Below are 16,785 nucleotides of genomic sequence, written 5' to 3'. Positions count from 1 at the left end.
TCCATGTAATGGTCTATCCAGTCTACCCCAAACCATATGGACACTGCAATATGGCGCCATGGGCCATACACACACAAACAACACTTCATCAAATCATAATAATAAAGAATGTCTTCTCTTATAATATATAATTGAGTCATTCCACATCATTAGCATGTGTGTGCGCTTGTGTGTGTGCTGCTCCTTCATTCCACGACTGGGGGGGGGCAGCGCGCACGCGCGCATTCGGCGCGGGTATAGAAGAAAAGCGGTCTCAAAAGACATGACCGTCTCGTTTGTGCGCACGAGGGGTCTCAAAGCATTGATGACATACAGCGGGAGAGCAGCATCCGCCGGACAGAGGGGCAATCAAATGTAAAACGAACGATTCCATCCTGCAGCGTTTCCATAGCACTAGCCTCCTATAAAGTCCTTTTGATGTTTCTATCACGAATGAATCGATGACGAAGAAGAATAAGAAGGAAAAGGAAGATTGGAGGAGATTCGCTTCTCTCATAACGGGGTACCGGTGAAAGAGGGACAGTAGCCTACCTATTAGTCAAAAACGTCAAACGAGAATAGCCGCACCATCATCAGTCGCGTCTGTTTGTCGTGAGATGACAAAGGTGGGTGATATAGAATAGAATATCATCATAATGTTTCGTGTTTATCTGTAACAGCACCCTTTTTTTTATTCCAATACCCGTTAATCGCTATTTCCCCAATTTTTACGAGATGATATTTATCTGGGAATTTCTGCTGGCATTGCTTCCAGTAGTCTACAATAGAATATATTATTGTGTCGTTTCATTGCTTTTCCAACGTCACCGGACTGGTGCACCCAGCACCCCACTGCCCCGGGTCTTAATTCTTTACAACGCCTGCCGCTGCGGTGTTGTGTCAGTCACTGACCGATGATCAAGCGACGACGGTCTCAGGCATAGGCTGTTGTGACAAGTGCGTTTGTCATTTCAGCCCGTCAGTCATGCCGGTTCGCATTTCATCATTATTATTATGCCCTTCGGAGTTTATTTTTGAATGAATGAATTATCCCAAAATATTGACATGTAGGTTTGGATCTGGGTGCCGTGCTCATATTCTCCCGTTCTCGTCCTGTCCTGTTATTTTACCGCGGACGGTAGGCTACTTTAGGAACTCAATAGATTATGATAATCTTCAGTGCTTTCAGAAAGTATTCATACCCCTTGACTTATTCCACATTTTGTTGTGTTAACGCCTGAATTCAAAATGGATATAAAAAAAAAAAACTATGACGAAATAAAAACATGTTTTTAGAATTGTTTGCATATTTATTGAAAATCAAATACAAAAAGATCTAATTTACATACCTATTCACACGCCTTTGCTATGACATTCCAAATTTAGCTCAGTTGCATCCAAATTCCTTTGATCATCCTTTAGATGTCAATACAACAACTTGATTGGAGTCCACCTGTTGTCAATGCAATTGTTTGGACATGATTTAGAAAGAAACTTTTCTATATAAGGTCCCACAGTTGACAGTGCATGTCAGAGCAAAAACTATACCATGAAGTCAAAGGAACTTTCCGTAGATCTCCGTCGAGGCAAATATTTTTTGGAAGGGTATAAAACAATTTCTAGAGTGTTGAAAGTTTACAAGAGCACAGTGGTCTCGTCTCCATCATTGGGAAATGGAAAAAATCTGGAACTACCTAGACTTTGCCTAGAGCTGGCCGTCTGACCAAACTGAGCAACCGGGCAAGAAGGACCTTGGTCAGGGAGGTGACCAAGAACCCAATGACCAATCTGACAGAACTATAGTTTCTTGGCTGAGATGGGAGTACCTGCCAGAAGGACAACAGTCTCTGCAGTATTTCACCAATCTGGGCTTTATATGAGAGTGGCCAAAAGGAAACCACTCCTGAGAAAAAGGCACAAGACAGCACATCTGGAGTTTGCAAAAAGGCATGTGCAAGACTCTGAGATCATAAGGAAAAAGATTCTGTAGTCTGATGAGACAAAAATGTAACTATTTGGCCTGAATGCAAAGTGCTATGTCTGGATAAAACCAGGCACAGATCATCACCTGTTAAACACCAAACCTCCCGTGAAGCATGGTGGTGGCAGCATTATGCTATGGGGATGCTTTTCAGCGGCAGGGACTGAGAGATTGGTAAGGATAGAGGGAACAATGAATGGAACCAAATACAGGCAAATCCTTGATTAGAACCTGCTTCAGAGTGCAAATGACCTTCGACTGGAGCGAAGATTTACATTCCAACAGGGCAATGACCCCAAGCATGCAGCCAAAGCGACGCTGGAATGGCTTCAGCACATGTGACAGTCTTTGTGTGGCCCAGCCAAAGCCCAGACCTGAATCCCATTGAAAATCTGTGGAAAAACTTGAAGATTGCTGTTCACTGCCGCTCCCCAACTAATTTAACAGAGCCCGAGAAAATCTGCAGGGAAGAATGGAGAAAAATCCCCAAATCCAGATGTGCAAAGCTGATACAGAAACACCCGCAAAAGGTGCTTCTGCTAAGTATTGTCTCAGGGGTGTGAATACTTACGTAAATGAGATATTTCTGTATTTCTGTATATTTCTGTATTTAATTTGCAAACATTTCTAAAAACATGTTTTCACTTTGTCATTATTGGGTATTGTGTGTAGATGGGGGAGATAAAAAACAAAACAATTTAATCCATTTTGAATTCAGGTTGTAACACAACAAAATGTGTAATAAGTCAAGGGGTATGGATACTTTTTGAAGGCACTATCTTCCAGAAGGAGCTGAAAGCCATATGATTGACTATCCATTATATTAGATGAAATTGGTTTAACACTCTCCCCGCTTAATGAATGCCTAATTAATTAGCATGAAAATAGTTTATCATTCCAGAACATGAGATGGAGAGAGAGTAAACAACAGGAAATAGAAAACATATATATATATAAGATGCATTTAGGCCTATGAATAAATGCAATGTTTTCGCAATATAATACTATTTGCTATTTTGTTTCAGCCTAATTTCCTTTTTACCAACCTATTTTAATTAGTTTGCTATGGGTTAATTAGAATGAAACATGATATCTATCTGTTCAGTCATTCCACCACAGTGCATCTTGTTTTCACCCTGTCATCTATAAGGTTAATATTAGTGTGATTGAGCTGAAAGTGCTGTCAGATTAGGTATTCCATGAGTGTACAGAACATTTCATGACATAGACTTATCAGGTGAATCCAGGTGAAAGCTACAGTGCCTTCAGAAAGTATTCATACCCCTTGACATACTCCACAGTGTGTTGTGTTACAGCCTGAATTCAAAATGGATTAAATAGAAAATAACGAAATAATTTTTTTCTCACCCATCTACACACAATACCCCATAATGACAAAGTGAAAACATGTTTCGAATATTTAGCTAATTTATTGAAAAATGAAATATAGAAATATCTCAATTTACGTAGCTTCACACCCCTGAGTCAATACATTGTAGAAGCACCTTTGGCAGCTATTACAGCTGTGAGTCTTTCTGGGTAAGTCTCTAAGAGCTTTCCACACCTGGATTGTACAACATTTTGTGAATTATTATTWWAAAAATTCTTCAAGCTCTGTCAAATTGGTTGTTGATCATTGCTAGACATCCATTTTCAGGTCTTGTCATAGATTTTCAAGTAGATTTAAGTCAAAACTAACTTGGTCACTCAGGAACATTCACTGTCTTCTTGGTAAGCAACACCAGTGTAGATTTGGCCTTGTGTTTTAGGTTATTGTCCTGCTGAAAGGTGAATTCATCTCCCAGTGTCTGTTGGAAAGCAGACTGAAGCAGGTTTTCAGCTAGGATTTTGCCTGTGCTTAGCTCCATTCCTTTTTTTTCAGTCCTTAACGATTACAAGCGTTCCCATAACATGATGTAGCCACCACTATGCTTGAAAATATGGAATGTTGTACTTAGTAATGTGTTGTATTGGATTTGCCCTAAACATAACACTTTGTATTCAGGACAAAAAGTGAATTGCTTTGCCACATTTTCTGCAGTATTACTTTAGTGCCTTGCATGTGCAGGATGTAACTGCAATGTTGTTGATCCAGCCTCAGTTTATCCTATCAGAGCCATTAAACTCTGTAACTGTTTAATAAGTTTAAAAAATCATAAATAACAATAATTATGTTAAAACACTATTATTGCACACAGAATGATTCCACGCAATGTATTATGTGACTTGTTAAGCAAATTTTTACTCCAGAACGTATTTAGGCTTGCCATGACAACGGGGTTGAATACCTATTGACTAAAGACATTTCACTTTTTCATTTTTATTAATTTGTAAAACTTTCTAAAAACATAATTCCACTTTGACATTATGGGGTATTGTGTGTAGGCCAGTGACACAAAATCTCAATTAAATCAATTTAAAATTCAGGCTGTAACACAACAAAATGTGGAAAAAGGGGTGTGAATACATTCTGAAGGCATTGTATGATCCCTTATTGATGTAACTTGTTAAATCCACTTCACTCAGTGTAGATGCAGGGGAGGAGGCAGGTTAAAGAAGGATTTCTAAGCCTTAAGACAATTGAGACATGGATTGTGTATGTGTGCCATTCAGAGGGTGAATGGGCAAGATAAAAGATTTAAGTGCCTTTGAACGGGTATGGTAGTAGGTTCCAGGCGCACCGGTTTAAGTGTGTCATGCTGCTGGGGTTTTCACGTTCAACAGTTTCCCATGTGTATCACAAATGGTCCACCACCCGAAGGACATCCAGCCAACTTGACACAACTGTGGGAAGCATTGGAGTCAACATGGGCCAGCATCCCTGTAGAAAGCTTTTGACACCTTGTAGAGTCGATGCCCTGACAAATTGAGGCTGTTCTGAGGGCAAAAGCAGGTGCAACTCAATATTAGCAACTCAATGCAACTCAATATTAAGCGGGTGCAACTCAATATTGTTCCTAATGTTTGGTACATTCAGTGTAGTTTGGCGTGAGTGAGGGATATGCTATGTAATTAGTCTAGCAGTCTACAGTGCATTTCGTTCACTACTGTAGAAGTTTGAAGTTTTAACGTTCCCATTTTTGTGTGGTTCAGGTAGGTTCACTTCTATTAGATTGGATTTATTTTTACTTAATCGCCACTTGTTTCATTATTAGCCTATATTGACAGTACAACTATTTCTTGGCAATCAAATTATTTAAATTGAACAAAATTGAGGTTAGTGTTTGTGTGTGTCACAAAAGAGTACAAACTGAGGACAAATCAAGTATATTGAGAATGTGGCACCACGGTATAGAATTAAAGAGATTCTCCGGTACTTGTGTATACTTTTTATCCAGTAGTTCTGAAAGTAGTGCTCACGAGCCAAAAGTGGTCCCCAAAAATYGCTGTGTGTGCATGATGTGCCTCTTGCTAGATGTTAGTGAAATGGTGAGGGGCTGAAGSTCATTGGTTGAACTCAAATTGTTAGGGGGCTGGYCAAGGTGGGGGAAAATGTAGGGTAAATTCAGATAAACCCATTCACACCACTCTAACGGTATAGCAGTGTGTTCTCTTTGAGGGCGGTCCAAATGATTAGCTAAGCAAGGGAAATTTGCAACATAAGCCCCTCAGCCCTCGTTTTTAGTCGAGTTTGCGAGTGTTCAATCATGTTCACTTCGGGGCCGGAAACTCCCCATAATTCAATTTGTGACGATTGCACATCCGCTAAGAAAAGTCAGCCAAAAATTAAAACCTAAACGTCAATATATGGAGTCAACATACAAGTGTAAGTAAAAACKAATGTAAATAAGTTAGAAATTGTGCTACTAATGCACATGACGGCACAAACACGTCTCGTAAAAGTAATTATGTTTTTGTTTGGTTAGCTTTTGGAAATTGTAGAAATAAAAATGTTTCCAGCTAGGCAGGCTAACGTTATTTAACTAATTAATTTGCTAGCTATTATACAGTAGGCATATATTAATAATTATATATTTAATGTACGTAGGCATGCAATCATAATTGACTGTAGCGCATATAACGCACCCACAAGCTACCGGTGGCTGAAAACACAATCATCACGGGATGAACGAGTGACGATTTTCCGGGCCAGGGTGGTCCATCCCTATCCCCTCAGGCCACTTCATTTGAGGGCTGAGGGGATAGGATGTGTTTGGACTGCAGCCTTTGTCTTCCTGCCTGGACCTGTGGGAACACAATACAGAATTATGAATCTATGCTCTTGAAGTGACAATGCAGGCTTATAAATAACAGTGATAGCATCCGCCACACACACACACACACACACACACACACACACGCACACGCGCACACGCACACGCACAGCACACACGCACACGCACACGTACACGCACGCACGCACACGTACACGCACGTACACGCACACACACGCACACACACCACACAACACACACACACACACACAAACCACAAACACATCTCTCTCTTTCTCTCTCTTCTCCCCCGTGCGTGCGCAATCTCCATACCTGGCAGACTGGGAAAAAGGCACAATCGGGTGCGTGAGCGGTTTTCCAATAGCGATGGAACTCATGCCCCGTTTACATCGTGACAAACGTATTTCATTGCGCCATACGTCATCTTTATGCAATCTCGTTCCATTACTGGATGGAGAGCATAGGGAGGGTTTCACAATGCAAGAAAAGATGAAGGACAGCCTAGTCTCTTGTCAGGGATCGCATTTTTGGTGAAATTGTAAAATATGACCTTTTCATTCAAGACAGGAGAAACATATTGTTTCAGTTGATAATAAAATATGTTTTGTTTAGTTACTTTTTCCTCAACTTCTTTCTATAACCTTCTAGCAAGTCAAGCTAGCATACAGAGCAGCTAGCTAAAAGCTAGTCTATACTGTAGCTTGCGACCTTCACCTAATAATTATCATAAAAAACAAACGTCATTACCATCACAATAAACTGAAACAGGAGGCAACAGTCATAAAGTATAATTGGTTTAAAATCCAATGTGCATTATTTTTTAACATACTATTAAAATAGTACTGACTTATAGGAATGAGTAACACATATTTTCATCTTCTTCTATGGTTTGGTAACTTCCTAGTCTTCGACGGACTCTGACCGGACTGAAGAAGACATAGAGTTTGGAAAAATTGTGCTTATGATTAATGTGAATGGGGTGTCAGGCTTACAAGTGTTTTAATATTCATCTTTCCTACAACGGCCAAATATGTAACATGCGTTTCCCAAAACACCATGTAAAGAGAGCGTTCGCTATGTGCGATGATCTTACCTTAACATTATAATTATTTCACAATACTGACGACGGATCAGTACCTAGAGAGATATTACCACCTACAGCTGCAAATATCTAATCGGTTTACTTGAATGCTTACCCAATAAAAATGCACTGAATCACAGATTTGGCATATCATTACGCACATGTTAGGCTACACATCATAAAATACACTGAGTGTACAAAACATTAGTAATACGAGCCAATGCTAACGAGTGTTAGAGCTATTGCTATTGTTTTGGGAAACAGCTCGGAGATTTAATAATGCTCCTAAAAGGTTCTAACAATGAACTTAGCCTTAAGATGCTTTTTGGAAGCCGGGCCCAGATCAACAGGCGCAACCAACGGATAGGGTGGGGGGGTGGGGGGTGGCGAACTTGACAATGACTTGTGGGCCGTGGGTTCCAAACAACAATGACAGAAAATGTATAGCCTACAAAAAAAAAATGTTTAGGGGAAATTATACCACCACCTGCACAGGTAGAGCTCTATCTGTGCACGTGCCTGCATACATACCAAACATACATGGAGGCATGGCAATGATAGAGCAGTAGGTTAAAGCAGTGGTTTTCAAACCTCTCCTCGGGGACCCCCAGACGTTTCACAACTTTGTTGTAGCCCTGAACTAGCTCACCTGATTCACCTATTCAAAGGTTTGATGATTAACTGCCAAGTTGAATCAGGTGTGTGGAATAGTTAAAGCCCAGTGCAGTCCAAAACATAATTATCCTGTGTTTTATATACTGTATATATATATATATTTCCACACTATGAGGTTGGAATAATACTGTCAAAATGATGATAATGCCCTGTTTGAAAAGATCGCCTGAAATTTCAGCCTGTTTTGGTGGGATGGAGTTTAAGCCTTTCATGGTGATGTCACCATGTGGTAAATTAGTTAATAGACCATTAAGAAAGAGAGTTCCAAACCTCTCTATCAATAGCAGAACATTTTAAGTTTTCCCCTCCCCACTCATACCTCCCAGACAGTCCTAGATAAATTCTTGCTTGAGAAATTTCCCTTTGCTAAGAAGCTATTTTGGTGTATTTTTGACAATTTTAATCAAAAACAATTACAGTAASGTACTTAATTGTTACCCAGAAATGATTTGATATTGGAAAAAAAAAGCTGCATTGGACCTTTAAAATACATGGGTTCCAGAAAACCCCTGGGCTAAAGCACGTACAGGTCTGGTACAAGGATACGCTAGCTGCGGACTTCAACCCTGATCCTGCATAGCCTTAGGGTCCTGACCCTCATGCCACTACCTCATCTCTTGTAGTTGGGTGGTGGGCTCAGGCTAGCCCTCATACAACTACCTCATCTCTTTCTGTGGTTGTGTGTTGTGTAGTTGTGTGTTGTGTATTTGTGTGGTGTGTGGTGGCTGGGCTCAGGGCAGGCCCTTCTATATAGTTGTGTGTCGTGTAGTTGTGTGTGTGTTGTAGTTGTGATTAAATCCACAGAGGGGTGTGTGTATATGAGAGAGGTGAAAACAATGAGGTAATGGAGAGGTAGTACTACAATTACGGTCCTGGAGGTTTCCCTGACCAACTTACCCTGACCAGGAAGAATTCCTGGCCAACTAGCAATGCAAGCGTTCTCTATAGTGTGCCCTTTGCCAGTGCCAGACCAACGTGGCAAAGCAGATATAAAAACAGATGGGCAGGGTTTGCAGAGCCAGGGGTTGGACCTGTGTCCAGTGGGGCCGGGCTGCTCTTGGTGTGGCAAAACATTATTCTCATCTCCTTGTAGATGTACAACATCCCCATCCATGGGGACCTGGATTAAATTGACAGTCGGGAATTGACCGTTGGGGATTACTGCACGCACGCACACACACACACACACGTACACAATTCACACATACAAACAATACACACACACACACAAGGAGTGTGGGTGGAATAGCAGGATGGGTGTGGTTGGCCTTGTACTGCAGGTGTGGAAATTGAGATTATTTGCCCTCAATCCCTTGTCCTTCTTTTGAGCAGCTGTTGCTAAATTAATTAATTAATGGATTTTCAGGCCAAATAGAATCCGATCCATCGACATGTTCCCAAAATGTTGGAATTCGTAAGCAAGGTCGTGTTCGTCAGACAAGAATAAAGGAAAATGTTTTAAAATTGACAATTGTTATTCAGCATTTAGTTTCAAGGTAAATCCATTTAAATTCAATCACTTTTTGACAGCACCCCTTTTGATTTGAACGAAACCTTCCATACATATAGAAGCCCATTGTAGATGTGCTCAGAAAGTGGCTTTTTGGACCACCACGGGTGTGAACGTTTCCCCTGGGTACAGATCTAGGATAAGCTTCTCCTGCCCCAATCCTAACCTTAACCATTAGTTGGGAAAATGCTAAACTGACCCAAGATCAGCATCTAGGGGCAACTTCACACTATATCCCAGGTTTGGCTGGAAGAGTGGGCGTGACGGTTGGAGTTGCCCTCCGGCTCCATCGCTGTGGTTCCCATGAACCCAAGGAAAGACTACCCCCTCGGAGGAAGGAAACACAAACCCTTTCTCCACATGGTAAGAACATCAAAGGAAGACATCTTCTGGCGCTGCCACACCAATGCCATATCTTAGCCCTGCTCACAATGATGTAACTCCGTGGTTCTCAAACCTCTCCTCCCCAGACGTTTCACAATTTTGTTGTCGCCCTGAACTAACTCACCTGATTCAAGTAGTCAAGGGCTTGATGATTAGTTGGCAAGTTGAATCAGGTGTGCTAGCTCTGGAATAGATCAAATACATGGAATGGCTGGGGGCAGAGAGGAAGAGGTGAAGTGAGAGGGATAACAGGGCCCAACATCTGTCTTCTTCAGCAGGTGKTTTTTTTKTGTGKTTTTTTTTCGCTCACCAACCGATTAGTTTTTGTATGGAGGTCAATGAGAGAGTGTAGAATTTGGTTAACAAATAGTTGAATGGCTTATTTGCTACGTGTGGCTTATTTGATCGAATATTCTGTACAGCACTTTGAGATATCAGCTGATGTAAGAAGGGCTATATAAATACATTTGATTTGATATACGTTTTGTAAGGATTTGGCTGTTACGAGTGTACTGGTATAAGTAGGACACGTGACATCCCGGCAACTTTGAGATAAAACTATTGATATCGATGTTGTGCCTGGTTGTCACTAGTTACCACAGCCACAACATTATAAACCCCGCCTATTTCGACAATTTATCTTCTTAACATGTGATTTTAAACCTAACACTAACCTTAACCACACTGCTAACATTATTCCTAACCCTAACCTCAAATTAAGACCAAAAATATTATWAAAAAATGTGCMTGCTTTTTACAATACAGCCAGTTTTAACTTTGTGGCTGGGGTAACTAGTGGAAAACGTAGTGTCTGTTGTTCAAACCCGCCTGTGGTTCTGCCCTCTCATTGGCTAGAATGGTCCCTCCTGATCTTGCCTTCTCCCGACTACCTTTCATTTTTGAAGACATTTCTTTTCATTGTTAGAGCGGCCACTAGAGTATCTGGCCAATATAATGGATAATCTGTGCTTGGGGTCCCCACGGAGAGGTTTGAGAACCACTGATGTAACTGAACAACACCAGCAGCAATAGGCCATCTAGGTTCACACCACCCTATAAGAACACACTGGATTGCCTGTCTAGTTAAGGCGTCAGCATACATCAATTTGGTTTGCTCCTAGCAGAACTCGGCATAGCGAAACGACCATCTGTGCTCTCATACTCCCTAAAGACCTTTGCTTGAAAAATGAGAAAATAACAGCAATATTACTGTTGTGCCTCTTGAGCCAACGTCACAACAACATAGCCAGAAACACTTCCCCAAAATAGTCTGAATTAATCTAAGATAAATCAAGAAATCTGTCATTAATGTTGATGTTTTTGCAAATTATGTCTTAGTCGCTCAATTTTACATCTAACTAAGATGTTTTGTGCGGTAATTCTCAAKTGACAAAATTTGCATGAAAACAAACACTTCACGTTCCCACTCCTACTAGAAGTAGTACTGTTGACCAATCACTGACGGAGGGGCAATGACTTTGACTACCGAACTTCAACTTGCCTCAATTAAAAAATGTGTGTGCACGAACAGCCTGGAGAAAAAACAGCTGAAGACAAAAACTTCACAAAATGTCAACGTAATATAAGCGCAAACTGGTTCGACTGGGAAGCTTTACAGTGTCCAGTATCGGGAGCCGTTATGTGGTAAGCCCCATTAGATATCCACAGGTGCATACACAGGTGTCACAATAGCAACTAAGCAACTGTTGTCCAAACAATATCATATTTCCCTGCAGAATATAATCCAGCAGGATGTTTCAAAATACTTTTTCTATTCAAATAAATCCTCAYCAGCAGCAGCAGGACACGACTTCAATTTCTTTAGATTCTTCAACACTAAACAAATCCTCAGAGTAGATAACTTTGAGGTGAAAACACAGGTCAAAACTGCGGTGTACCGTACAAAATAATGATTAAAAATACTGAGAAAATAACAGTGTGAAAGTAACGGTGTCAAGGTCTTCCCCCTTGGGGCCATGACTGGCTGGCAGGGGTCAGTAATAGATTGTCTCCCTACTGACCCGTCTCAGTGCAGAGCGGTGTGTGTGTCTGTGTGGTGCAGAGCGGTGTGTGTGTCTGTGTGGTGCAGAGCAACCCTCCCTTAGGGGGTCTGGAGGATTAATGAATCTCTCCTCAGATGGAGGGTCTCTGTTACCTATGGGGCGCTGTTTGTAACATGTAAGCATATATTGTTGTGAGAACGATGTATTCCATGCGTACAGTTTGTGAAAAATATTAATTCCTTCCTCCTCTTCCTCTTCTTCCTCCTCCTCCTTCTGGCTGGCAGTAGAGGAGAGGTTCGAGGAGCAGGATCTTTAAAACCACTACAGTTAGAGGAGACTGGAGTGGAATCTGATTACAGTCTTTTACAGCACCTTTGTGGCGGCGGGGAGATATCCCATTTACCTCTCTCTCTGTCTCTCTCTCCCCCTCTACCTCCCTCTCCCCCTCTCTGTCTCTCTCTCCCCCTCTACCTCCCTCTCCCCCTCTCTCCCTCTCCCTCTCGTTATTATTTCTCTCCTCTTTCTCTGCCCCCCTCTCTCTTTGTGCCTTCCTCCCCGCTCTCCATCCCAGTCTCTTTCCTTCCCTTCTTCTCCAACACTAAAGCTCTGCCAGAGGTTATATGCCATCTGTTCTGACATTTCTACAATAAGGAGAACTATATTAAAAATTGTTGCATCACAATTAAGAATTCAACCAACCCCACTGGCAGACTTACAGGCATTAGCATGAACCCAGATCTGTTTGTGCTGTCTTGCCAACTTATTGGAAGTCATTGTCAGGCAAGACAGCACAAACAGATCTGGGATCAGGCTACGACTCCTTACAGTGCAAGACATGGTACACACCCTACAGAGGAGGAAAATACCAAGGAAATGACCCCCCTCATCATTATCAGTTGGACCTATGACCTTTACCCCCTGACCTTTGTGGCTTGATTTGCATAGACTCAAATAGTCACTGTGGATGCCCAGTGTGTGTGTGTGCGTGTGCATGTGTCTTTGGATTTGAGGATGTTATTTGTTTCTTAATCAAGTCATTTTGTTCCTAGATCCTTAGAGGTGATTTAATTAGTCCTCATATATATGACAAATGGCCAATGCTTACCTCAAAAAGAATCAACACACTTTACCAGCCAATTCCCTCCATTATATAATTGCGTCTGGACGGAGTTCTCTTTTAATGGTGTTTAATCATTAAAATATGTACGAACATATTGATCCAGCCATCTGTTTCCATATTAGACATCATTAGATGTTCTGGGATAGTTGCAACCATAGCCTCTCTTATTAATAGATTTATTATAGTATTAGTCACACTAGTATTAGTCGGTGTGTGTGTGTGTAACAGTATAACTTTAAACCGTCCCCTCGCCACGGGCGCGAACCAGGGACCCTCTGCACACATCAACAACAGTCACCCACGAAGCGTCGTTACCCATCGCTCCACAAAAGCCGCGGCCCTTGCAGAGCAGGGGCAACACTTACTAATAGGTTTCAGAGCAAGTGACGTAACTGATTGAAACGCTACTACCGTAACCCGCTAACTAGCTAGCCCATTTCACATCCGTTACCATGTGTTACATGTTTTACTATACTTGTGAGTACCAGAAGTCCTCAGCAATAGTAACCAACTAAAATTCAGAGAAGTGAGGACATTTTCCAGTCCTCACTTTTAAAAAGACTAAAAGGCTAGGGGTAAGTTAAGGTTAGAATTGGGTTAGGGTTAGGGTTTAGGGTTATGGTTTTTTAGGAGTTAGGTTAGATTTAGGTTAAGGGTTAGATTAGGGTTAAGGGTTAAAGGTTAGGGTTAAGGTTAGGGTTAGGGAAAATAGAATTTTGAATAGTCCCCAAAAGGCCTCACAAGTATAGTAAGACATAGCTATGTGTATGTGTGTGCGTGTGTGTGCGTGTGTGTGTGCGTGTATGTGTGTGTGTCCTACGCCTTGCCCCAACATCCAGTTAATGGTGTGTTTATTTTTTCTACCTCCACGTCAGTACAACTAAGTGATGAAAGAAATCTTCAATCCCTTCATATGTAACAACCCACACACATATTCTACAGCTACACACACCACCAACAAACCAAGACCTCTTTGTTGTCACTGTCTATAAACGCAACAGTATGTTAATTGGAGCTGTGTGTTTTCACCTCTCTCATAGAACATACACGTTCTCACACACACACAACACACAACCACACACACCACACACACACCACAAAACACACACACACACACACCACACACACACACAACACGTTCAGATTTATTAAACAAACCTCACATTCCTTCCTTGCTGCTGCTGCTCTTTCGAGTACACTGTGGAAAAATAAACTATACTCAAACAAAATCACAGTCTTAGCTGCCTTGGCTGGCCACACACACACGGATTGCCTTTGGCGTGGCGAATGCGGTAATTGCTGTTGTGTTTAACAGCAGGGTTAGGCTGTGTGTGTGTGTGTGTGTGTGTGTGTGGTGTGTGGTGTGTGTTGTTGTGTGTGTTGTGTGTGTGTGTGTGTGTGTGTGTGTGTGTGTGTGTGTGTGTGGTGGTGTGTGGTGGTGTGTGTGTGTGTGTGTGTGTGTGTGTGTGTTCTATGAGTAGGGTGAAAAACTGAGGTAATGGAGAGGTAGTGCTACAATAGGGAAAAAAATCTGGCCAACTAGCAAGCAAGTGTTCTCTGTGTGTAGATGTGTAGAGAGGGAGTGTGAAGACCTTGATAATGTGGTTTATAACAGAGTACTGTTTAACAACTCTCTCGCTAAATTGGCCGCAGGCGGGACCGATAGCATCGTGGTAACTGGCTGTGCTTGGCAGTGTGTGTGTGTATGATTAAAGTGTGTTTTTTGAGAAGAGGGACCCAAAATGTAAACTAATTTGGCGATGAGGATGTTTCTTATGTAAATGAACAGCTGATCTGTCCGTTTTAATAAGCAGCACTGGCTGCATGCTTTTTAAAATCCCCTCTGTCTTCAAAAAACAAAGAAAGTAGAGCAAGCTTTTTAGTGTTTTAGAGAATGGGTCATTTCTGGGTCTATTTTGATAGAAATTGAGGCAGTCGGCAATGGTCTCGTCTGGGTGATTCAAAGACTCACAGAAGTTTTTGTAGTTCATTTTGAATAGGCCTTGAGAAAATGGCGATTGCTGTGTTGCTCCAAAATTACTTGTATGTTTGCTATTCAATTGTATTTTTTTCATACATGGCTGTCTCAAGAGTCTGTCTCAATGTGTGTCTTGGCTAACGGGGTGTGGCCCAGACAAAGACTGTGTCCCAAATGGCACCCTACTTCCCTATATAGTGCACTACATTTGACAAGAGCCCTATGGGTTCTGTTGCGCACGAAATTGGAATGGGGCAATTTGGAGATGCAGACAAAACACTGCTGGGAAAGGGTCTGAAAGTGAATGGGCTTAACTGTAGGGAAGAAGGGTTAGGATGTGGGAAGAAAGAAGAGGCGGTGTGGGTAGGAGAAGGGAGAAGGGTGGGCTGGGGAGGGGACGGAGAGATAGGGGGATGGAGGGTGGGTAGGAGAATTAAGGAAGGGGTGGGGGGAGTAAGGATAAGGGTCGAGAGAGGAGGGATGGAGGGTGGTTGAGGAGAAGGGGAGAAGGGGTTGGGCTGAAGAGGTAGGAGGCGGGGACGGGGTAGAATTTAGGGGAAAAGAGGGATGGAGTAAGAGAAGAGGGGGATAGAGAAGGGATGTAAGGTGGGTACGGAGAAAGGAGAAAAGATGAATGTAGGGTAAGTGAGGGGATGGAGGGGATAGAGAGAAGGGAGGAGGAGGGATGAGGACGTTTTTCGGAAGAGCAGATAGAGAGAGGAGGGGTGGAGGGCAGATGAGGAGAGAGGGAGAGAAGGATTGGGAAGTACAATTTCAAGCCGTTGTATATCAGGTTGATTCTGAGGATTCCAAGAAAAATATAATACTTAAGACTTATGCAAGCAAACAGCCCACTAAGAACTGGGGCCGTACTTATCAGGCATATCAGAGCAGGAGTGCTTATTTAGGATCAGTTTAGTCTTTTAGATCACAATGAAAAGATTACATGGACCTGATCCTAGATCAGGACTCCTACTCTGAGTGAGACGCTTGATACATATGGCCCTGAGTCCCTGTGAAAATTATGTCACATTTAGTTGAGTTTAGTTTATTTGATCGTTTAAAACAAGGTACACATACAAAATGATGCACTTGATTAAGAATTATCGAGGAAAAACAACAAAAAGTCTGACTTTTTTCCTTTGGGTTCCTCTTTCATGATAGCATTTAGCAAGTTTGGCATATGTGGCGGGATTWAAAAAAAACGGAAGCTAAAATGGCATGTCAATTTGGTTATTTAGCCATATAAACACAACAACATATACGTACCATACACAAAGGATCTCTATTTGGTCATCCTCATTGGGCTAGGAGGGATTGCTCACAGAGGTACCATATCCATCAACCAGGATATCACCTTCCTTTGAAAGCTACACAGAGTTGGAATAGTTTGAACAGGCAGAGGCAGACTATTCCACTCAGAGGCTCCTGAATATGAAAAAGTACCTTTCCCTGTCAGGCTTCTGAATCTATATACACACGCACATACACACACGTTAGCTATCCTAGCTCTAGCGTCATGGTTGTCTGAAGAAAGGGGTAAAGTAGTGGATTGACTTTTTTTGGATGTGCCTCTCTGGATTTGACGATTACATTTGTACAACTTACAAGATATAGAAGGGCTATGATGGGGTGGCTCTCTTTCTCTCTCGCTCGCTCTTTTTTTCCCCATTTCAATGCAGTTCTCAATTGAGTACATCCACTGTAGTCTCTGACAGATAGCTGAGTTTCTCAACTCCACGATATGTACATCACATCAAAGGAGTTGAGCGGAGACGACTGTGGGCAGAGTTTACCTCTGACTACATCGAGTCACTGTCGGTCGATACGAGACAGACAGACAGACAGACAGACAGACAGACAGACAGACAGACAGACAGACAGACAGACAGACAGACA

The 16,785-nt window shown here is 42.0% G+C and overlaps 1 protein-coding gene across 1 annotated transcript in view; it reads left to right on the top strand.

Moving 5' to 3' along the window:
• The first annotated feature begins 268 nt into the window (after positions 1-268).
• LOC111952971 (galactose-3-O-sulfotransferase 3-like) overlaps positions 269-16,785 on the top strand; it is a 33,429-nt gene continuing 16,912 nt past the window's right edge. Inside the window, exon 1 of the mRNA XM_023972020.3 lies at positions 269-605. The gene's annotated coding sequence lies outside the window, so the exon portion shown is untranslated. The remainder of the gene's footprint in view (positions 606-16,785) is intronic.

The sequence above is a fragment of the Salvelinus sp. IW2-2015 genome, linkage group LG3 (genome assembly GCF_002910315.2).
Source record: "Salvelinus sp. IW2-2015 linkage group LG3, ASM291031v2, whole genome shotgun sequence".
In the NCBI taxonomy this organism is placed as follows: Eukaryota; Metazoa; Chordata; class Actinopteri; order Salmoniformes; family Salmonidae; genus Salvelinus; species Salvelinus sp. IW2-2015.
Note: the sequence above shows the minus strand (reverse complement) of the source record. Positions and strands in the feature narration are given on the sequence as shown.